Source organism: Lepidochelys kempii, chromosome 10, assembly GCF_965140285.1.
Source record: "Lepidochelys kempii isolate rLepKem1 chromosome 10, rLepKem1.hap1, whole genome shotgun sequence".
Taxonomy (NCBI): domain Eukaryota; kingdom Metazoa; phylum Chordata; order Testudines; family Cheloniidae; genus Lepidochelys; species Lepidochelys kempii.
Genome location: NC_136389.1, coordinates 67,521,756 through 67,547,115, shown reverse-complemented (window position 1 = coordinate 67,547,115; position 25,360 = coordinate 67,521,756). Strand labels below are relative to the sequence as shown.

The following is a 25,360-nucleotide window of genomic DNA, read 5'->3' as shown; positions in this document are numbered from 1 at the left end:
TGAATCCAGATGCAGTCTTTTAAATGAATCATCTTCAACAATCTACCTTATTATGATGTAGACTTTACTAATCTGCCTGAACTACATACATTTTACAGTATATATGTATGTACTGTATATACATTGCATTACATTGCATTACAAAGTATATACATTGCATTACAAAGCTCTCTTTGATCTAGACTATAGAATCCTTTCTTATGTTGGCAATCACTTACTCACAAGAACAGTCAAACTGAAGGCAATGTAAGTAAAGGTTGCGCAGTTTAGACCTTTGGGAATTATGCTAACTCCTCCTCTTCTAAAATATTCCCTTTCAGACGCCATTCTCTTGAATTCTTAACATATTTCAGAATATTTTATCTTCACCATGCATGAAGGTACAGTTGGTTTGGCAATTCAGATGGAATTCTCAGCGCCCGGGGTATATCATAAAAGAAATACCATGCCCTGATCAGTAAATTCTACTTCTCATATTCCCTGCTCAGCTTCTGACTTCCATTCTGAGCTCTGCATTCTGAATGGAAAGTCTTAATAGAAGAGAAGGTATGCTGAATATGAATAACAATGCTTCTACAAACATTAACTGAAGTTTCCCAGTAATGTATGTATTGAAGCCACTTGTTTACAGAAGGGGAAACCTAGGCAGAAAAAGCTCGTCTGCCAGTAAAGAGCAGATCTGGGATTAGAACCCAAGAATCCTGACTCCTAATTCCCTGGGAGTTCCATGCTTCCTCTCATATGCTATTCTGTTTATGTGCTTTTATGTAGTGTAAATAAGGTCTAAGTTATATTTATTAGGGAAAAAGTAATGACAGCGCAATAACTGACAGTCACAAAATTAATTACAAGAATTCCAGATTTTATCAGGAAACAAGATTCAAACGCACACAGTGCATGCATGGTACAGTCTGTTGAAAAACTGAAGTTGAGAATGATGTTAATTAAACTAATCTGGCCAGATGTTTCCTCGGTCATCTGGATTTTCAGATTTGGAATGATAACACTTTTATTAAGATCTGAAATCTGCAAAATGATGATGGTTTACAGTGCTGACCTATGTAATCACAGATTCTAAATAATTCCCGAATTCCAAATAGTTCTATTTTCTAAATAATGGCAGATATGTACACATTTTGAGAAGCTTTCTTTAGTCTGGTTCTCATGGCTGCAGTTCTTAGAAATGCATGCCTTATCTGTGACTAATTAGAAAGAAACTGTCAAACATGACATCTACAAGTGAAACTTACAAAATGGAGCAGAAACTCATTTTTTGTCCTAGACGCACAATTCCAACGATAGGGTAAACTAGACATGCAACTCCCATCAAAAATACTGGGAGCTGTACTGAAAAAATTTACCCTGTGCATAAATAGCACTGAGGTGAAACCAGACATTGCAAGTACACAATATTCAAAGAAGTCATGACTATGGCATAAAAATGAGAACTGCAAATATAACCTAGTGAGAAGGAGGAAAAGAGAAAGTAAGCAGCTATAATAGGACACTTTGCACTGAAAAGTATGCAACTACTTAGGAGCCAGAGAATTTTTGTTAGCCTTTTTTAATATATTTATATTTATTTCCCACTTCTGTATCTTTGAGAGTTGAAACAACAAACTCTGTAATTCCTCAGAGCCTTATTGCTAGGTGCAGGAGTGAAAGGGAGAAATATCAGAACATCTGTGCTCCTTGTTTAGCTCCTTGTCTAGCTTTGCAGATATATCCACCTAAATCACATTGGATTTTATAGTATCTTTTAAACGGCCAAAAATTAACAATCATTTTAAAAGTGACTAATTGAAACATCAACCCCTGTCATGTGATAGCCACTGTTAAACAATTAATGAAACCATAAAATGAACATGAGCTTTCTGCACCCAGTGCAAAAGCAAGATGTTCTTGAATGGAATCCAAAGAATAACTATAGATGTGTTCCCATCTTTAGTGCAGACACCAACACAGAAAATTGTTGTTTTTTTTTAAATCTGAGGGGGAAGAAAAATGGCAAAACATCAACTGTAATTATGAAAAGGTCACTTTTAAACCAATACAAGATTGAGATCCCGAAATAATTCAGAGAATAACCTTTGAACTTAATGTTCATCTGCAGTTGTGGAATCAAACTAATGACAAGTAATGGGAAGAAGAGCTGTAAGGACATCACAGTGGAATACACACTGTGCATGAGCTGCATGCTAAGACCACTCAGTTTATAATGTTGTGCTTTCACTGGTGTAGATCACTTCACTAGCCCTGAACAAAATAAACTATCCTGGTGAAAGCACAGTTTTGCCAATATAACTACAACTATACTCCATCAGGAGATCTTTAATGACCCTGTCACCGTGCCTCAGTGGGCCACAACTGAGAATGCCAAACTCAGGACGAACTGCTGAGAAATAGGGCAGATACACCCCGAGACTTGTGGCTAATCCCCCATAGGATATGCCAAACCAGCAACAAAAGTAAAAACCTCTGTTTCACCACACTGGCTATCAAGAAGTCATAAAAGCAGTTTCCTCCAGTATTCCAGTCCTCGTATTACCACCAAAAACACTGGATTTAAAGGTGAGTGGTTCTTTACAACCAGTCTCATCAAATAAAAGATTCTTCTGATCCCAATGGACCAGCCATACACCCAGGTCAATACAGAACTTAGATCTTACCCAAAAATCATGCTGATGCCAGCGCTTTAGTATCTAAAATCTAAAGATTTAATCAAGAAAGAAAGAGTTGAAATTGGTTAAAGAAATCAAATACATACAGTAATTGCAAAGTTCTTGGTTCAGGCTTGTAGCAGTGATGGAATAAACTGCTGGCTTAAGTCAAGTCTCTGTCTGCTTCCAAATCATTGGAAGGTCCTCAGTCCATTGGTTAGAATTCTCCCATCAGCATTGTCCATAGTCCAGAGGCTTATATCTTCTGCCATGTGGAGGGAACCCCATTGTTTTAAACAAACACCTCAGCACAGCTAGTGGAAAATAACAGGTAAAAGATGGGAGTTTGTAGTCACATGGGCAAGTCACATGTCCATGCCCAATTACGCTCAGTCATTGCAGGAAGCCATTACCTATATTCCAGACAGCACATTTACAGGACAGTCCACTCAGTGTAGATGGGGATTTCCCATGGTCCACTGTGAGTTAAGTGTCCTTTTGATGCGCCGCTCAACTTGAATAGTCCCTCCAAAATGTGAGGGCTAACTGCCTTGTTAGTTACCCCAGAACCAAACATTTGAAATCCAGATATAGAGCCAATACTCATAACTTCAAATACAAAAATGATACATGAATAAAGATAGCATAATCCTAATCGGAAGAGCTGTAGCTCACGAAAGCTCATGCTCAAATAAATTGGTTAACCTTTTTATTGACATCTTACATGCCACATTTTGTACAAGATTTGTTGCAAATATATAACAGTGGTTGCAACTATGATCTATATCGGGGGAGGGCAAACTACGGCCCATGGGCCGGATCTGGCCCATCAGGGCTTTCAATCCGGCCCACGGGATTCCCAGCCCTGTGGCGCAGCGGGTCTAAGGCAGGCTCCCTGCCTGCCCTGGCCCCACGCCTCTCCCGGAAGTGGCCGGCACCACGTCCCTGCAGCCCCTGGGGTGGGGGGAGCAGAGGGCTCCATGCGCTGCCCTCGCCTGCAGGAACTGCCCCCCACAGCTCCCATTGGCCGGGAACGGGGAACTGCGGCCAGTGGGAGTTTTGGGGGTTGTACCCACAGGCGAGGGCAGTGTGTGGCGGAGCTGCATGCCCCAACCTACCCCCAGGAGCCACTCTCAGACATGCTGGCCACTTCCAGGAATGGTGCAGGGCCAGAGCAGGCAGGGAGCCTGCCTTAGCCCCACTGCCACCCTGGAGCCGCTCGAGGTAAGCGGTGCTGGGTCAGAGCCCGCACCCCAAACCCCTCCTACACCCCGCACCCCAACCCCCTGCCCGGAGTCTCCTAACCCCCTGCCTTCAGCTCCCTGCTGCACCCGTCCTGCATCCCAACACCCTGGCCTGAGCCCCCTCCCACACTCCACACCCGCTCCTGCACTCCAACCCCCTGCCCTAAGCCCCCTCCTGCACCCCGCACCCTTGCCCTGAGCCCCTTCCTGCACACCACACTCCCTCCCACACCCTGACCCCCTGCTCCAGCCCTATATTCATGGCCCTGCATATAATTTCCCCACCCAGATGTGACCCTCGGGCCAAAATGTTTGCCCACCCCTGGTCTATGTGGTCATATTTTAATCAGATAATGTCACAGACCTAAAAATCAAAATGGATGCTATGCCTAGCAAGGGACATAAAAGGGAATAAGGCATTATAAATACATTAGGAGCAAAAAGATGATGAAGGAAAGTGCAGGTTCTCTACTTAGCGACGTAGGAGAGCTAATAACTGATAACATCAAGAAACCTGAAGGGTTTAGAGCCTATTTTGCTCCAGTCTTCACTAAAAATGTTAATGGTGATACTCAACACTATTAATATTAACAAGAAGGGGGAAGGAATGCATGCCAAAACTGGGAAAGAACAAGTTATCTGATATTTTAATCAGATAATGTCACAGACCTAAAAATCAAAATGGATGCTATGCCTAGCAAGGGACATAAAAGGGAATAAGGCATTATAAATACATTAGGAGCAAAAAGATGATGAAGGAAAGTGCAGGTTCTCTACTTAGCGACGTAGGAGAGCTAATAACTGATAACATCAAGAAACCTGAAGGGTTTAGAGCCTATTTTGCTCCAGTCTTCACTAAAAATGTTAATGGTGATACTCAACACTATTAATATTAACAAGAAGGGGGAAGGAATGCATGCCAAAACTGGGAAAGAACAAGTTAAAGAATATTTAGATAAGTTAGATGTATTCAAGTTGGCAGGGCCTGATGAAATCCATCTTAAGGTTCTTAAGATACTAGCTCAACCAATCTTGGATCTATTAGCAATTATCTTTGAGAACTCATGGAGGATGAGGTCCCAGAGGACTGCAGAAGGGCAAACATAGGAACTATCTTTAAAAAGGGGAATTATAGACCAGTCATCCTAACTTCGATACCTGGAAAGAAACGGCAACAAATTATTAAACAATCGATTTGTAAGTACCTGGAGGATAATAGGGTTATAAGGAATAGCCAGCAACGATTTGTCAAAAACAAATCATGCCAACCAACCTAATTTCCATCTTTGATAGGGTTACTGGCTTAGTGGATGGGGAGGGAAGCAGGGGACATGATAGATCTTGATTTTAGTAAGGCTTTTGACACCGTCCCTCATGACATTATCACACAAACTACGGAAATGTGCTCTAGATTAAATTACTGTAAAAGGTAAGTGAATAACTGGTTGCAAGACCATACTCAAAGAGCAGTTATCAATGGTTCACTGTTAAACAAGGAAGTTATATCTAGTGGTGACTTACAGGGGTCAGTCCTGGGTCTGGTGCTATTCAATATCTTCATTAATGACTTGGAAAATGGATAGGAGATTTTGCTTATAAAATCTGTGGGTGACACCAAGCTGGGAGTTGTTGCAAGCACTTTGAAGGTACAATTAGAATTCAAAATGACTTCAGCAAGATTTGAAGAATTGGTCTGAAAGTACTTCGGAAGGAAAAAATCAAATGCACAACTACAAATAGGGAATAACTGGCTAGGTGGTAGTACTGCTAAGAAGAGTCTGGAGGTTATAGTGGATCACAAATTGAAGGAGAGTCAACAATGAGATGCAGTTGTGAAAAAGGCTAATATTCTAGGGTGTATTAACAGAAGTGTCATGTATAAGACACGGGAGGTCACTGTCCTGCTCTATTTGGCACTGATGAGGCCTCAGCTGGAGTACTGTGTCCAATTTTCAGTTTTAGGAAAGATGTGGACAAATTGGAGAGAATCCAAAGGAGAGCAACAAAAATGATCAAAGGTTTAGAATACCTTACCTTTGAGGAAAGGTTTAAAAAGGTTTAAAAAGTTGGACTAGTTTCGCCTTGGGACAAGAAGACAGACTAGGGGTGACCTGATAACATTCTTCAAAGAACTAGATAAATTCATGGAGGATAGGTCTACCAATGGCTATTAGCCAGGATAGGCAGGGATGGATCACAAGTAACTTTACCCACCTAAGTAGTCCTACTGACATCAATGGAACCACTCACCTGAGTAAAGTTACAGCTCAAGCCCATTGTTATACATTTTGTAAAGAATCATACAAACTTACAATGCTATCTTTTAAAATAAAATAATAATAAATAATAACAAAAAATAAAGCATGAAAGCTTGTAATATCTGTGCTTATAAAAGTTGCAATTACATTTTTCTTCCTATTCAGTACTGATTAGCCAAGTAAATACAACAGTCTCTCACTTTTTCTGATCAGGAGAACCATGAAAAATTAGCAGAAACAGTAGGACAATACACTACAAAATATTTGTTGTTCATTAATTCTTACAAATGTATTTTCGTTTTAGCTCTTTACATATAAATCCCTCATAATGCACTAATAAAAATGCCCTGTAAAAAAACTGACATCTCAGTAATAAATAAGAGACCATATTGCAGCACTATGATATTAAATGTGTGGGGAAAGACTACCACTTTTCATGTGAGCCACCAGGGGTAAGGATTAGTGAGATTCTGCTCCAGTTTGAAAACGAAATAATCAAACAAACGGGAAGGAGAAGAAAAACAACAACAACAACAATGGTAAGAAAAAGGAAGACTGGAAGTTACTCAAGCTCAATATGTATATTTATGAAGTGACTCAGTAAATTGGTGTTGGACTATTGAGCTTTTCACCTCTCCGTAGCTCATTAGTTCAAATGTGAGCTAGGAAAGGTAGTAATTGAATACATTATCTGTTGACTGTTTTGTTCACTATGGGAAATGAGCTGGAGGCCTCAGGAAAGAAGCTAAGTATTTCACGAGTAGTGAGACTGAACTATCTTCTTGCACCAAAAGTTGGTCTCTCTGAAAAATGAGATTGAGACACATTGGCAGGGCAGTGTGGGCAGACTGCTTTGCTGTTACCTTTGTTACATCTATTCTGTGGATAAGGAGAAGATTTCTGCGCCAGGCTGTGAATCTGGTATCTTTCACAAACACTAATTTCACTTAGTAATTTGAACATATATGCAGTTGGCAAACATGATCTCCATTTGCTTTGTTTCAAACATGTATGAAATCAATGGGAGTTAGGCTCCTAGGTGCTTTTGAAAGTCCCACTAGGCACCTATCTGCATCTTTAAGCACCTAAATACCTTTGAAAATCTGGTCCAGAGAGACATATTAGAAAAGTGTACACAAGTAACAGTCCCAGGGTAACAGATGTCTATTTTATTTCAGATTCCGGCCATAAACACCTAGCATAAGCTTGATTAGCTTCTACTATAGCACCTTATTTTTTTCAAGACGCATTTTCTTCCAGACACTGTTGTTTCTGCACAGAAAAGTCCTTCAGACCTCAAAGCAGAACATACTGTGTTTACAAAAAAGGAGTGGATAGGTACATAGGCCCAGACTTGCAAGGTATTTAGGCTCCTTACTTTCACTGATTTCAGTGGAAGTTATGAGCCTAAATACCTTTGAGCATCTGGGTCTAAGAGTCTCTTTATTTAAATAATCTTATTCACACACACACACATCACCATGCCATCTGGATGAATGAGAAATGAATGAGAGTAAAAGAGAAACACAATCATTCGTGCTGTCCAGTGTCAGCAGTTTGAACAACCATCTCGCTGCCTGGTTCCAAACGATCATGAAGAAAACCACTCCAGAGATGATCCATAGTCACACCAATGCTTGACCACAAAGGTATGTGGACAAACATGCAAATTTGTACCCATTATTTCATTTGTAAACTATGTTATGTGTAGAGATCTACAAAAGAGCATCTAACATACTTGAAATATCCTCAGAATTTTGAGCACAGGACCTGAGAACAACACCGAACCTTTTTTCCCAGCAGGATAAATCTCACGTTTAAAACTACAATACAGTATGGAAGTTGATAAATATTTTTAAAAAGGAAGGAATTTGTACTGCACCTATCACAATGAGGTCCTGGTCTATGACTAAGGCTTCTACAGTCTACAGCAATAATAATTATAAATGGATAAAGTTTTGTAAAGCGAATCAGATACTACGGTGATGAGCGCAGTATAAAAGCCTATATAGAACAGAATAAGACATTGCACATTTACATCCAAACTAATGTAAATTTCTCCTTGGACAAAAATTGCACAGATAATAATGTTAAATTAATTAATTAATTATTACTGCAGAAGTCCTATAGCAATCCTTTTCTTTCTGTAACGGACTCATTTATTTCTTTTAGGAATTTTCCATTCTGCCTTACCTACTACTTCCCAATCATTAGCATTCTCTGTTAGGTTAGTACAGCTTAACCAACTAGATATTTTCAGAGTTGGAAAGATTTCCAAGCCAACTTTCCAATCTGTATCATTAGTGACAGCACTAGGAAAATCAGAAAAATGTTAAAGGAAACTGCAGAGGTGGAAAATGTTTCTATGAAAGAGCAGTATACTTGGTACACTGAAATAAATGGCTTAACATTATATTTATTTACTATCCTAAAACTATGTGGCTCAACTTCTACCTTCCATTTCGCTTATGCAACTCCCATAGGCAGAATTTGTACCTAATACTTTAAAATGAAAGGTAATTGGCTAAATTCACCCCAGGATTATACCATTTTATGCCAGCATAACCCAGGGGTCAGGGCATCAGCTTGCAGAAAGTCCATCCCTACGAGGGCTGTTGCTGTACAAGTGACCATTAACTAGTCAACACAGCTCGAAAGGTGAGCAGAAGTGACAAAGGATGGAGCATGAGTCAGGCAGCCAGGGATGCACTCAGAATATTCCCAAGGCAGCTTCTGACAGCAGGGTTCTTAAAAGCCCTAGCTACAAGTTAAAGCTTTCTTACCTTAGTGGACTACCTAGGGAAGGCAGCAGTACAAACGCTGCCCACCTTCCCTGGGGAAGAGAAGAATACAGTTTAAATTCCTATGTATCATCAAAGGTGAACTGATGCCAAACAAGTGTAAATGCCTTGGGCCAAACCCTGCTCTCTACTATTTTCCCTTCAGTGGAGCTGATGTAACTGAGATCACAATTTGGCCTAATGCTCACAAACCTAATTAAAAAGAAGGGGGGGGAGGGATCACTTCATCATTGACAACTATTGTATTAGATGCAGCTACATTTCAATGGCATTCAGTTGAGTTAACTGATTGAGCTATGACAGTTTTTCTTTGCAGTCCTATTTGCATGCTTAACTACACTGTAGTATATAATCACAGAGCTGTCACTTTCTCAGATCTCTCGAGTATTTCTACCAAGCTCTGTAGCTTTCTGATACTTCTCTTTTTTTAGTTTCAGGAATGTGAGATGGCTGCCAAGTACCCTAAATTACTGGTATATCGTTTAACCCATTGTAAGCTTTAGATTTCACCTACTCTGCATTCCCCGACCACCACCACCACCACCTTAACAGGCAGAATATCCATCTGCTTTCAGTATTTTTGATAATGTGTACACATTTTTTGCCTCATGATAAGAAAACTATTTACCTCTTAATCTCACCTCCTTGCCTTGCAGTTTATTCTCTTCTCTCCCTTGCATTTTACCTCCATGTAGTCTGCTCTCAGTTGCCTCACACCTTGTGATTTTTTCCTCTCTCTCTCGCTCTCTTGTTGTTTACTCTCCTCTTCATTTCCTCTCTCTCTCTTTTAGTTTTGTCTCACTTTCCTCTCCTCACCTAAAGAGTATAACATGCTTTTCCTGGACAAAAAGGCACTATTTCTGATCTGGTATAAATCTAGTACAGGGGATGGTGTAGAATCCCACACTAGCAAACAAGAGATGGCACACAGTCAGAAAGGACATGCCCAGGATGCATGGATCATTTCCCCTAACCCCTGCAATTTGCTATCATAAAACCGCCACATGAGCAGAACTATCCATGGAATAGTCTTCAGTCTGTTGCGGTTTTAAATTTAAACCTGCCTAAGGTGATTTTCCATTCATGCGAACCATAAAAAGAACTGGTATTGCTGCACTGCAAAAGCTTAAGACCACAAAAGGAATAGATGGCAAAGCTTTCCGTTGCCCTTCAGGTCAGTGACATAGTGATAGGTGTCACGGACACCAGTGTAAGATAAAACAGTGTGGGCTGTCATCAGAGTAGGCTACTTGATCATATCATTATTTATCTAATCTATCTATCTATCTATCTATCTCTCATCCAGAAATTTCATCATCATCATGTTTATGGGCCAAATTCTCTGCCATAGTGCCATATTACTCTAGCAACACACCTTGCTGATTTACCAGAGGCTTCAGAGGTTGGGTAAAAGGGAATTTTCCAGAATGAATTAGAATGGGAAATAGGCATCTTTATTCCCACTCCAGAGTGAGCTTCAAAATTGATTCCAGAAACCATGTTTTTTTCCCCCACACAGAAAAGTGTGGGTGGCTATATCCACTGTTTCTGTAGATGACTTGTTTTTGAATGCTTACGTTTTCAAGAAGTTTCCAGAAGCATGTAAGCCCTGGAACAACTGAATATGTGATTTAAAATGTACATAAACTGAAAAAAATTAAAATTAAATATTTCTCAGATGCATGGAACTATGAGCAAAATTAGTATTTAAATCTAAACTGTTTTACATATTTATTGTGGATTTGTGGGGGTCACTTCCTCATTATACACAGTACTGATATTGCAAACTTAGGGCTATATTCTTTTCCCCACACATGCAGGTAGCACTCAGTAATCATAATGGGGTGATGCATAAATAAATAAAGAAGAACAAGGCCCTTTATTTTGATGCTATTACATTGTCACTATTAATCCTAACCAGCCTTAAATATGGTTTCTTATATTTTCAATTTGTATCTTATGGGAAAGAAGATTGCCTTCTGTTAGTTTTTTCAGTAGGACTTCAAGGTTAGTCTGATGAGTTTTTAACAGTCTGTACATTTCGCAACAGACTCTGTGAGGAATCTGGCATTTATGTACTTATAGATGTTCCTATCTGGTATAACCAGAGATGGGCTAAACCATTCTTGAGTAGCTTGTTTCTCAGAACACACTGATATCTATGTTTGTGTGTGTGTATAAGATAATTATTGCTATGCTATCTACACCTCATTTACTATCTTATGATAAAGTCAGTAATTTTAACCACTACTTCAACTGGTCCTGGAGGGATTCAGTTTACAGAGATGCTATCAACTTCAAAACAACATGTTTGCCCGAAAAACGTTTCTTATTATTGTTACAAAACTAGCCACTAAGAAAGCTACATCTGGAAGGAATTGGGTGGTGAGCAGGGATGGAATCTCTTTTTTTTCAGTTGATTTTGTGCAATTGGCAGCTCCTTCTGTCCAGTTATTTCCACTGTTTTCCCTTCAAATCCAGGGCAGTGGCAGTATCTGAAACTAATTCAACTATTTAAAAAATATCCACATTTCAAACTGATGGTGTCCGTTTATGCGAAAGACCTCCTGGTGTTGTAGTGCCCTTTTTTATTTTGCCATATAGTCAGTCTGTCAGCAAGTTCTGCGTGCTGACGTACACTTCCTGGTTGTGAGACAAGAAACACTGTGGTACAGTAAACTCAACAAACGCTAACACAAACAAGACAATGTCATAATACTCAGGTCAGAGGTTAGTTCTGGGGATTGCTAAAGCGATAGGGATGAAGCCAGTTCTATCTATGCCCAAGCTATTCTTAAGTCATTGTTTAGAATGTATTTTTCCCAAAGCATGATAGAATAGATGTATAGCAGAATATTACTTTGGGGCCTAAAGTTTCAATTATTGTTGAGTGATAGAAGCTGAAACTAATACAGCTGTTATCTAGATGTGCCAACACTGTGATTATGAAGAGCTGGAAATCTGAGGTAAGTATTACAAGCCAACAAAGCTCAGAGCTGAGAGTGATGCCACCACCTGCAGTTAGCTTGCTTCAGCTGCACGGACAAAACAATGTATAAGAATAACAAAAGCTGTCAGAAAAGCTGCTGGAAACTTATGTATTTGATAGGTTACGGCATGAGAATAGGCTATTTCTGAAGCTACAAATTATAGGGTTTACAGAGGTTTTGTGTGATCTGTAATCCATTATATCTACCAGCAGGAGCTGCATAACAAAAGTATTGATTGGGGATCTGTTCTATGCAGCATTAGGGCCCTTGGCAATTTGTCCAACAGGCAGATCTGGTACAGAGATTTACATTGCACTTAGTTCAAACACCACTTACTTGCCTATTCCGTCGTCCTTGGGATAAGAGTAACACCAATAACAATTAAATACTCCTCTGATAAACCAACACTATATAATACCATAGACTTTTCATGACTGCCCTAAATAAAATTAATTCTCCTTTTTCTTCCCAACAGACTGTCAAACTTGGGCAGGTGGCTATTGCTGTCCTCTGCCCCATGAGATTTCTTTGACTGCATGCAAGCCATAATACAGTTTTATTGGAATCACAAGGAAAAGATTTAATATAAAAATGAAAACAAGTGCAATTACAGGGGCAGAGATAGAAGAAATACACTATGAAAGTCAAGAGTAGCCTATTAAATATGATTTACACAACACTGTGGGGATTAATTCAATCTACTGGCATTTTCAAATGCCCTGGCTTCTACCGCACTCATCAACAAATGTCCATCGTTCATTTACTGCTTGGTGTAAACCATCTAAATCACTTGCTTCCAAAATAGTTTTGAGGTTTGCAATCCAAGGGCCACAGCTTTCTGGCCTTTACTTACAAAAGTAGTCCTTACTCACCAGAGTAGACCAATTAAAAACCAAGAGTTTTTATTCATGCAAGTAATTGCAAGACTGTCCCCAAGTTTCCAATCCACCTCCTTTTTACTGAAGTTCAAAAAATTGTTCCAGATCCTCATATGCAAGTCCTCTAGCCTTTGGCACTATGTGTCAGAATTCACTGTGCTAAGTGCCAATTCAAAATTAATCTTCACTTAGAATGAAATTTGCCCCTCTGCAGAGCACCAGCACAAGGTCTATGTGCCAGTTAAGTCTCACTTATATGGTATCTTGAGGGCCTAAATGGTGCCAACGCTTTTTGTTCTGGCTTTCTGCACAATGATGAATTTCACACTTAGGGTATGTCTACACAGCAACTAGAGACACATCCTAGCCAACTTGGACTTGCGGTGCTCAGGCTGGGTTCTAGGAGCCTGTGGGGTGGAAGTGTCCCAGAGCTTGGGCTCCAGCCTGAGCCCAGAAGTCTACACAGCAATGAAACAGCCCCACAGCTCAGATTGGCTAGCATGGGCCAACTGCAGGTTTTTCTTTGCTGTCTAGACATACCCTTAGTGTCACGAAAAAAACTCCACTGCCAAGAGCATTTGGTTGACGCATCTACAGGAGGCAGCTTTGTTATATTCACACAAGAAATGTGATGTTTTTAGAGTCTGTGAGTTAATTAGTGATTCTATTTATGATGATGATAGTTTGTGCAGCCTTCTTTCTCAACCACCAATACGCCCTCTCTCTCCTTCCTCTATACCGAGACTATAAAAATAGGCTACATATTGCATGGCTTTTTTTTCAGGCTCTGCTCAGCAGATGTTTATTGGCTCGCCCTTATGCTTTTCTCTCAAACTAGGAGCCTAGTTTATATTATCGATTTATGCTGCCTCAAACTCAAGGCTGAAAGAATAAAACGTCCTAGGAGACAAATACTGTAGCAAACAGACCAGAGAAGAAAATGTACTTGCTATTATTTTGAGAAACAGATAAGGAGGGGAGAGGGGGAAAGAAGAGGTAGAAAGAAATATAATGTTGCTCTTCTGCTTCCAAGGAGAAGAATAAAAAAAACTTTGTATGGAAAAGCTACTTGCTTTCAGCTTTAACCTCTATCACAATGATATGCTCTGTTTATGATTCTTTGTTTGATTACTCTGGCCTTTACTGACTTTAAATTGCCAAAGCACTTTCTCACAAACACACTGACACTTAAACTTGAGACCACAACAGATTAACGCCACCCTCTTGTTGCTCACTGGAAACAGCTAGCTATTAGGATGCCTATTCTGTTATGCCTATTCTGTAATGCTGGGTTCCGGAAAAGATTGTATTCTCATGCCTCCATCATCTAATAGGAGTAGAGGATTCCTATAGAGTTCAGTCACTTGGACAAAAATACCAACACTAGGTATTAAATGGACAAAACATTTAACTCCGAGCATGAAAAACTTGTTCCTTAGGGTCTTATCCTGCTTTCTCTGAAGTCAATGGCAAAACTTCCTTTGACTTCAGCTGCAGCAGGTCAGACCCTGAAATTCTGTCAGATAAGATTACAAGACAAACGTATAGTCTGAAGAGCATGTGAAATGCTTAATGTTATTCTAACATGAAACTATTAAATATGTTTAAAGGAGTCTATTTGGCCATCTGTAGCTTAAAGAGATTAAATGTTTTTTCTTATCCTGCACACTGTACATGGGGCACAATATTTCCATTTAATAATCTGTATTTGTTGCAAATTATTAAGCAGTCAGTGGCAAGACAGCGTGCTATAGCTGTAAAAGTGTTGTCTTTTATTTCTTCCTGATTAATATATAACAGCTTCTCCCGCTTCCTAATTACATACATCCCTTATTCTTTTTAAACAGCACCACAGAATGTAAACACTAGTTGTTGAATAATGTGAAAATATATGGGTTATACACTAGAAGAAAAAGATCAGCTGTCATCGAGCAGAAGCTAGATTCCCAATAAAGAGAACTAAGAGAATGTCTCAACTCAGATGATCAGCTTTAGCTAATCCAACCTATTTTGGCCACATGAATTACACTCTGCTAAAAGAGAAGAGTAATTTGCTATTTGAGCAGAATGATAGGCTTTTCCTCTATCCTAAAAAAATTATTAAAAAAAAATCAACTCCCTTACATAGCAGGCAAAATATCATCACTAAGCAAAAGAACCAACCTGCTTTGAATTAAATTAGGAGACCATCTGAGTATGCAGTACAGTTGTAGCCATGTTGGTCTGAGGATATTAGACAGACAAAGTGGATGAGGTCCAATAAAAGATATTATCTCACCCACCTTGTCTCTCTAACATCTGAGCACACAGACATCAGACCAGCCTTGAGTCAAACCCAATCCCTTTAGGCTAGATTTTATTACCTGTACTCACATGGAGTCATATCATACATATCAAATAATCGCATTGAAATCAAGTGGATTACTCATGAGTAATGGTCTACTTGTTACAAACCGGTCTGGTAACCAGTAAAGTCACCATTCTGTAGTCAGTGGACCTAATCATTGGGTTCCAAATTCTTTCAAGCCCACAGGTCTGGGTAGAGTCTAAAGTCACTAATTCTAGCTCTCGACTCTAGGGCAAACACCCGAGTCTCAGACCTCGTCTGATGCCCTTCCTTCAGACATGGGACACCTCAATCCAGTTGTCCTAGACCTTGAAACCAACATCGGACTTCCAAAGGCCCCAGTCACATGCACATGCTCCCTCAGAGCTCCACCTAGGCTCACAGGCACTCTGTGCTTATTCATTTGACCCTTCGGAGAAAACATGGCAGAAAAGCAAGGAACACAGCCTTAGCAGAGGAATTTCTTAACCAAAATCTCTGGAAAAAAACAAAGTTCTGAGATGCACCCTCCCCTAGTCTGAGCTGATTCCTTCTGAGAGTCCACGGTTTGTCAGCATTTCAGGCTTGACAGAGTCCCTCTTGCAAGACCTTCTTATGTTGGGCAATGGACAGCCCTATGCACAGAGTAAAGCCCACTCTTAAATAGGGCCTCCATTTCTGTGCCACATGCTCAAAATGTGGAGTGGCATATCTTCCAGTCACCCTTGTCTTCCTACACATTGGCCTCCAAGAGAATGGTAATTTTTCCATGGGTGGGCCAGCAGCTGAGATTCAGTCAAATTTGACAGGTTTCAGAGTTGAGACACCCAGATTGCAGCCTGGATGTTGGTCCTAAGTTGGTGCTTAAATGACATGTCAGATGTCTGGACTGCAGCACACCAGGCTGTCCCTGAGCAAGTTCAGTACTCTATGTGGGTTTACTTTAAATGCCTGCAGTTACTGAAGCAAAACTTAATACCATGGACAAAGGAACTTTTTGTCCATATGTGAATAAAATAAAAGATTTTGGACTACACAATGTGATTTTGCATTTCTGCATAGAGTGAGTCATTTCACACCAGGCAGTGACACATCACAGCATTACTGTGCCTTCTAGTCAAATCTGTCTGCTAAAGCTATTCTTTAGCATATGCACTGTACAACAAAAAGTACTTAGTTATTCCAAAACCTTCAAGACTTGCACAATTCTTCCCTAAAGAACATGCACTGAGGCCTAAACATGAATTTATAAATTAAAATCATCATTCATGGCAGATGTCCCAAAAGGAAAGTGTCTGGCTAAAACAGGGGTCGGCAACCTTTCAGAAGTGGTGTGCCGAGTCTTCATTTATTCAGTCTAATTTAAGGTTTTGCGTGCCAGTAATACATTTTAATGTTTTTAGAAGGTCTCTTTCTATAAGTCTATAGTATATAACTAAACCATTGTTGTATGTAAAGTAAATAAGGTTTTTAAAATCTTTAAGAAGCTTCATTTAAAATTAAATTAAAATGCAGATCCCCCCAGACTGGTGGCCAGGACCCGGGCAGTGTGAGTGCCACTGAAAATCAGCTCGCGTGCCACCTTTGGCACGCATGCCATAGGTTGCCTACGCCTGGGCTAAAACCTCAAATCTAGCAAACAAATCTGACATATCTGAGACACGTAATATATACTCAGACATATACATTAAAAAGGAAAAATGGATATCAACAGCCACTGTGGACTTCATGGTCATAATAAGGGACAGAACTGAAGTCCTTCTGCTCCTAAAGAAAAAGCATTTGCTTCCTGCTCGAACGTGGAATCAGCAGTAGTTTTAGGGTGAAATCCTGACCCTGCTGAAAATCAATGGCAAAATTCCCATTGACATCGGTGGAGCAGGATTTCGCCCTTAGGGCTTATAATAGACAGTCTGATATTCCACCTGCCCAGGAGCAGTGGCACACTGTAAATTACAGGCTCCCAAGAGCCAGAAGTACTTTTTCATTTCATGGCCACTATTTGCAAATCATCACAGGATTGTTCCAGGAATCTCTTTAAAATCTTGATGCATGTGAACATATCACACAGGACGTTTTTAAAAGGCACCTATCAGCTCCCATTTCATTGCTACCTGCTAAGAATTGTAGCCATGCTGTAACTGAGGAACTGGACATTGCACACATATACATTCCATTCTGCTGATGCAAAGTTGGCATAGCAAGGCAATGGTGGATACTCTTGGCATGGGAAGCCCTTAGTTGGTATAGAGTTATATGGTTTCCCCCTTCATAGCTACTGGTCATAGTCAAGGAAAAGTGGTGGGCCTGGGGCTCCTTTACACCCAGCTGATCCCTGGCACTCAGCACTGGGATGGCCCCAGGAACCGGGTATCAAGAAGGTGATTTAAAGTCACATTCCCCCCTCCCAAGTTGTGCTGAACACCCCTCACCTGCAGCCCACTTTCTGCCTCTGGAAATTTAGTCATTCTAATAGGAGATACATAGGAACAATGACTAGGAAGTGTTCATTTGTTTTATAATTATTTTGAGGTCTCCTCACTAGAGGCTGAACCTCCAATTAAACAAGGGAATCACCTGCTCCGCTTGCTTTGACAAAACATTAAAGGAATGGATTTGTATTTCTAATATTTTATGTAGAGCTTTAGAATGAGCTACATGAATAAGAAACTTGCTACCTAAAAAAGCAAAGGCCTTCTAGGCAGTATCAGAGACTGCTAATGAATATTAATATGAGGATTGGGTAAACTGGTTTGGGTAAAATAAATAAGTTTAAGGTGGTCACCTGAATCTTGAACCTAACCTTTTTTGATGTTCAACGGGTGCAGCTAACTTTTATTTCTCCTTATGAATTCCAGTGACTTCCCACTCAGTTCTGCAGACTTTAGAGGAGCAGGTAATTCAGATAGACAGTTGTACTTTTGAGTTCTTATTCTGAACTGTGAGCCTTTTGAAGTTCACCTGTCAGACCTGAAGAAGAGCTCTGTGTGGCTCAAAAGCTTGTCTCTCTCACCAGTGGAAGCTGGTCCAATAAAAGATATTACTTCATCCACCTTGATAAGCTAAGCATGATTATGAACAGAAAGAAGATGCATCATGTCTGAAATGAAGCATGTGAGCATGCAGGCAGCATGTCACAGCATTCATTATGATGAATGAGAACTGAGAGGGAGAGTCAAGGCTAAGCATGTAACATGGCATTACATTTTCTGCATTTCTTTCAAATATCTTGTTTAAAAGATAGAACAAATGGCCAATACTCTTCCTCTCCATAGAGAAGAGTTGGGTTTATGAAAACAGGGCAAGGGATTACACTGGGATTTATCATACTAAATATTTCCTTTTACGGGATACCAGAGCAACTACTGAAGCAAAAATTCAGTTGGCAAGGACAGAATTACAGGTTCTAACTCTTAACTCGGCCTTAGAACAATCTCTGCTTTTTGAGATGTACTTTGTACTTATAAGTAGATTATGCCTTTCTGATGGCATCCTCTTATGTGTCCTTTAACAAAACTGAGAAGGACTGGTTTGGTGATATAAACACAATCCTCAACATTCATTTAAGGTGAGTATCTCACTTAACATGCATAGTGCTCTGCTCCCCTCCCTGTACACACAAGGACTCTTCATATTGTCTTTGTAACTCCTCCAACTCCTGCTCGACCTCGATCTCCCTTAGAGAAGGCTCTCAACAGCCAGCTTGAAGCTTGTTTCTATGGACAGGAGCAAGCCATCATTAAGAGGTCCCTGAAGAGATTTAATTTTACCCCAAAGAGTATCTAGAAGAAGTTTTTATCCTTCAGTGCAATGAATATTTAACAAGCACATGTCTACATTACACATGTTACTAGGAGGGTGACCAGGTTGCTTCTCCAGGTTTCGGTTGGGGGGTCATGCATGGTGTTGCAAATGCATTCATTAGGTGGAAGGGAAGTCAGGTTTAGTTGCTTCTCAGAGAGAGTGTAGTGGGGGGCCTGGGGTGTGTTGGTCAGCAGGTTCATCTGAACGGGGGGTTCAGATCTTGGGGACACCGGGCCCAGAAAGTTTTGGCAAGTTCAACAACTGGGTAGAGCAGATTATACTGCATGAACATACATTTGTCTCTGGTCATTCTGGAGGCATTTCTTAGTAATTTATCAGTTTCAGTTCTGCCTTGTTACCTTCTAGTCTCTTTGGAAGTCTGTCTCTACCTAGGGGCTTGTCTACGCTTACATTTTATAGCGCTCTAACTTTCTGGCTCAGGGGTGTGAAAAATCACCCCCCGAGCGCAACAAATCTGAGCGCTTTAAAGAGCTAGTGTGGACAGGCTCCGACCATTCCCGCGACAGCGCTTTGAAGTTTCCAGTGTAGACATACCCTTAGTCTCTTCACTCATTTCATCCCACACCACCTTCAGATCCTCTAGTCTACTGCTCAGGATCTCCTTCCATGCTGCCCCTTACACCTGAAACAGGCTCCACTTCCCATGAACCAAGCATCCTCTCTCTTCCCTCCTTCTTCAAAGGCCTGATCAATTGACCATTGAAGTCAACTGGAAGACTCTTGTCGACTTTAGTGCACAATGGATCAGGCCTCAAATTAATGCCACCTTAAAACGTACTCTATCTGCAAAGCTTTCATGCATTGATCTCACCAATGTTTCCCTATTTACCTGTGTCTGGGGTGTTTTTGCTCCAGTTATTATATTCATTAATACCATTTAGACTGTAAGCTCTTTGCAGAAGGGATCTTACTTTCTGCGCGCATTGTAAAGCACTGTGTACTTGCATATGGTTATATAACCACAAGAATCAAGATTAAAGTCATAGTAGTTGACAACTCTATTGTTAAAGCATTAACAGAGTTTCCTTCTAGTAGGCAGTGTTTTATACTCATACTGTAGCCTCTTCTAGTCTGTGTTAAAGCTTTCATTCTTCTTGTCAATAATAAATTAAGATCAAATATTTTTACTGATTCAAAAAACCTAATGCTTTTCTGCCTAGTAAAAATAATTGAGCACAACAGTAAGCTAAAACCCTGCTTTTGAGACACTTATCTCCTGTATGTTGGTGCCTCATTGTCTAAAATAAATTAATATTACCTTACCTGCACAGTGTCATTGTCTGTCATTTACATTACATGACATTCACATCTACATTTCTGTCATTGTCACAGGGCAGTTATCAATTCCTCCTCCATCTAGCAAGTATTCATGCTCTGTTTTGTCCTAGAAAAAACTAGCAGATGTCAGTCACAATTGTGGTAGACCTGAAGAAGAGCTTTATGTAAGCTTGAGAGTTTCTCTCTCTCTCTCTCTCACACCAATAGCAGTTGGTGCAATAAAAGATATTACCTCACCCACCTTGTCTATCTAGTATCCTGGAGCCAACATGGCCATAACAAGACTGCATGGAGCATATTTTAGTAGGACAGGGTGGCTACTAGTGGCTGCCTCACATTTTAATGAGTACACTATAGAATGCTAAAAGTACAGCCCCCATTTCAGCACGGTGCATGACAAAGGCCACAGCAACCATACAAGCGAGGGGTGTGATTCCCAGTTCGTGCACACATACTTGGGCTAGCTCTCGTTGAGCTAGCGTGAGTATACGTAGCATAGCTGCAGTATCATGGGCAGTGCCAGTGGAGGCATGGCTTTGCCATGCCGAGTACCTACCCACTGGTTTCAGGCAGGTTTGTGCACAGCACAACTTAGCCATGCCACTGGTGTTGATGCCCATGCTAATGCCATTACACTGCTATTTATACTTGTGCTAGCTCAGTGAGATCTAGAGTGAATACACCTACACAAGCGGGGAAATCACACTCCTAGCTCAGGGTGCAGACATAGCCTAACTTTAAGCCCATTGACTTCAGTCGGGCTATGCACATGCTTTAAGCTGGACACATCACTTTTTAGTAGCTTGCTGAATCAAGGCCATAGTGATCTGCCAGTGTATTGCTGGGTATCTACCACAAATACTATGTGTAGCATTAAGTCTCACCTGGACATTTCAGAGAGTTGTGATTAACCTGCAACATTTTTCTGCTAAAAGTAACATAAGCTGGATTTCAAATCAAGAGTTTGCCCAGTGCAACTCCCAGTGAAGTCAATGGCAGTCTTACAGCACCTCTGGCTTTAATGGGAGTTGGATGAGGCCCTCGGTGAATTGGGAAGGAACCTAGGATGTCTGCTCTCTGTACTGATGCCGCCCAGAGGCTAATTACAGTTCTCATGTATTATTTAAAAAAAAACAAAAACAAACCCCCCAGCCTCAAACATTACTGAGACTGTTAAGGATTCTATGCATTCTACAGCACAATTCAATAACAGAAGAAAAAACAAAACACAAATAAGCTTGCTGTTTGCATCATTGTCCCTGATCCCACCTCAGCTGCTACTGTTGTGACTGCTATTGAGATGAGGAAGACCCTGCTTCTTCTTGCTTTACTTTATTGCTACACCTCAGAGCAAGCCAGTGTTCAGCTGTCACAACTTTGTTACATGCAATCCTGCACGCAGAAACATATGTATGTCTGGCTTGTGGTTCTTAAGCCTTAGCATGGGTGGTTCAGACCTGCATTGCCCAGCTAGGGTTCTGCTTCTCCATCCCTCTTTGCCTCTCTTTTCATAACCTGCTTTCAGGATGGGTGGGAACGGGTCCAGGAGCAAGCAGTCACTGATGTGGTTGTGACGTTGCACTCCATAATGCTTTCCAGAAATAAGCTTATGAGTGTAAATATGACATGACTGAAATATGTTTTATGCTAGATATGCCATGTAACATAGATTAGAAAAGGTTATGCTTTACTGAATATATTCACACTATTTGTATGCATGTATCATTTTTATATCTGAAGTTATGAGCATTCTATGCTTGTATTTGAAGTGTTTGCTGTAGGACCCGTTCCCACCCAGATTTGGTCAACATAGTGTGAAGGGGTTATTCAAGTAATTGGGAGTACTTAACTAACAATGGACATTGAGAGACACCAATCCACATCTGAGCTTTCCTGGGAACATTCAAACTAACATGTAAATGATAGGGTCGGCCTGCAAAAAACTTGAATCATTCATAGACATGTGACTTTCTCAGGTGGTTAGAGAACCTATCTTGTGGCTGTGATGTTGCACAAAAGAAAGACTATATAAGGTCCTGGAAGCCCCTCCATTTTGTCTTCAGATGGCTCAAACGATAACCTCTCCACCTCAAAGAGATGCCTGAGAGAAACTGGAACAAAGGACAGTAACTACAGGGGTATGAGTGATTGCTGGACCCAGAGTAGGAGGAAGTCTAGTCTGTAAAAGAAGCGTATTGGAACATTTCTAAGAGTGAGATTTACCTGCATTTAGTTTCCTATTGTATTAGGTTTAGACTTGCATGTTTTATTTTATTTTGCTTGATAACTTACTTCGTTCTGTCTATTATTACTTGGAACCACTTAAATCCTACTTTTTATATTTAATAAAATCACTTTTTACTTATTAATTAACCCAAAGCAAGTAATTAATTCCTGGGGGAGCAAACAGCTGTGCATCCCTTTCTATCCGTGTTATAGAGGGTGAACAATTTATGAGCTTACCCTGTATAAGCTTTATACAGAGTAAAATGGATTTATTTGGAGTTTGGATCTTATTGGGAACTGGGTATCTGGGTGTTGGAGACAGGAGCACTTCTTAAGCTGTTTTCAGTTAAGCCTGCAGCTTTTGTGGGACATGGTTCGGACCTGGGCCTGTGTTTGTAGCAGGCTAGTGTGTCTGGCTCAACAAGGCAAGGTACTGAAGTCCCAAGATGCTAGGGAAAACGGGCTCAGAGGTAGTCCCAGCATAACAGGTGGCAGTCCCAGGGGAGTTTCTGTGACCCAACCCGTCACAGTGGTGTGCCACTCTTGTGCTGTGGGGCAAGCGGTGGGGGTAGGAAAGATTCTTGTTTACTCCTCCACATCTGTGCAGCCAGTCGGGCCCATAGCATATAAGACATGCAGAAACTGATTTTCAAACAGTGACCTCCTTCTGTGTTTGTGAAAAGTTGTGTGTGAGAGCACCGATGTACAACTTGGCAACACTAATTCCTGAGCAGGTAGACAAATGATTTTAACATCTGAGTGTCGACCAACTGCACATGTAGCCAGGTAAAGCTCAACACACAGACAAAGAAGAAATTATAACTGAAGCCCCTTTGAAAGGCAGCCCTGAAATGCTAGTGCAAGAGATCAAGAAGAATTTCAACCCCTGTGTGGGCACAATGCCTTGTAGTCAAAGATTCCTATTGACGACCAGTGAGAGAAAGGGATAAATGTGCTTTGCTACAGAGCATAGCTGAAGGAATGTAAAATAAGATCATTTAACCACAACTTGAGTGATCACTTAAATCTAAATCCCTGGAGCTTGCAAAACTGCTTCCAATGGGAATTTTATGATAGATGCATTGTAGACACATAGTGAAGCCATGGATGAGGTCTTGTACATTCTGACCAAGTGATAAGGTGACCAGAAAACATCTATGGAAATGAGCTCATCATTTATTAATAATGTTTACAACTTTAAGAGTGTTTTTGAGATTTCAAAAGAGTCTTTGTGGAAAAATAAATGAAAGAATAAAAAAAAAGCTGGGATCAGTCAACACCCGAGTCCCTTTGCTAAATCAGCTCATTGTTTTTTTTTTTTAATATAAATTTGATTCCTGACCCAGACATCTATTCAAATATATTTTCAGTGTCTGCTATATTTGCTTGGTATTAGATATTTTTGTGGAGGATGACAAAATTCATTCAATATTCATGTCATTGTTCTTCATTAATTAAGACTTTAAAAATGAGTAATCCTTGCAAACAGCTTGAATGAATTTTTCTAAATGAATGAAATCTAAGCACATATTGCAATTTTTATGTGTATTGAATACTAGAAAGGCAAATAAAAGGCAGGCACAGGCAGGCTTCCTGCACAGCACTACTGAATCAACACTAATGATAAGCTATGCTGGAGAGTTGTAATTGTCAGACTTAAAATTAATTCACTTTACATTAAAAAACTCCAAGACAATAGAAATTGAACTTACTTTCATGCAACTTAGAATAGTTGGATTGTATGGGCGTGCTAAACATAAGAATTACTCCAGTTTCATCTGTTAGAATAACAGAAACTGTTAGTGGAGTTATAGTCTTATTGCTCTGTGCATGTCAGAATGCTTATTTAAAAAACGTTCATTTGAAACATTTAGCATGTTACATCTGAGAAACTGAACATATAAAAAATACTCCATCAAGCAATGCAATGGCAACATCTTTAGGGTTGCTGTATGAATGAATTAAAAGATATGCCATGTGAATCAATTAAATTAGCCCATTTCTCTTTTTGAGCTGCTTGTCAGCTAGGACCCCTAGATCCTTTTCAGATTCACTGCTTCCCAAGCTACAGTCCCCTGTTCTGTATGTATTGCCTACATTTCTTGCTCTCAGATGTATAACTTTGCATTTGGCTGTATTTAAACACATTTTGTTTGAATGAACCTAGTATAAACAAGTGAACCAGATTGCACTGTATGGCTGCTCTGTCTTCATCATTATTTACCTTTTTGCCAATCTTCATGTCATCTGCACATTTTATCAGTAGTCATTTTATATTTAATTCCAGATTATTGATGAAAATGTTGAATAGTGTCAGGCTTAGTACCAATCCATGCAGAACCCCACTAAAAAAACACCACCATTCAATGATAATCCCCTACTGACAACTTTTTGTAGTCTTTTTGTCAATTAGCCAGTTCTTAATCCGATTTACAAACATCTTCTTTTTATTCATGCTATTAATATTAGTATTTACTCTGGTACTAAACCTCAAATAACTCAAGGAAAGGGGTTAGGCTTTCTGGTTATATATTTTAGCACACACAGGACAAATGTTCATAAATCAAAATATTCCAACTAATCTTCTTGTATTTTATGCTGAATCTCTGTGGAGTATTGCTAAGGTCTGCTTAAAGGCCACCATCTCTTCCCCCCCTCTCTCCAGTGGTGCCTGCAGATATTGCTGTAGTTATATCATATGTATAGTTTGTGGAGCACATTGGGATCTTTAGATACAAAGTGTTATATAAAAGAGATCCACAAAGCTTAACTCTGGAGTCAAACTTCCCTGCAGTTTGGGAGCACCTGAATGCGGCAGTTTGGTTCAGGCCCATCTCTAATATATATAGCACTTATCTGTCTCAGGATCTACAT

The 25,360-nt window shown here is 40.1% G+C and overlaps 1 protein-coding gene across 2 annotated transcripts in view; it reads right to left on the bottom strand.

Moving 5' to 3' along the window:
• Positions 1-25,360, bottom strand: part of SH3GL3 (SH3 domain containing GRB2 like 3, endophilin A3) — a 73,785-nt gene that overhangs the window by 27,290 nt on the left and 21,135 nt on the right. The window contains exon 2 of one of the 2 annotated variants that reach the window (XM_073304065.2): positions 2,768-2,974. The exons of the other annotated variant lie outside the window; for it this stretch is intronic. The gene's annotated coding sequence lies outside the window, so the exon portion shown is untranslated. The remainder of the gene's footprint in view (positions 1-2,767; positions 2,975-25,360) is intronic. 2 annotated transcript variants of the gene reach the window in all.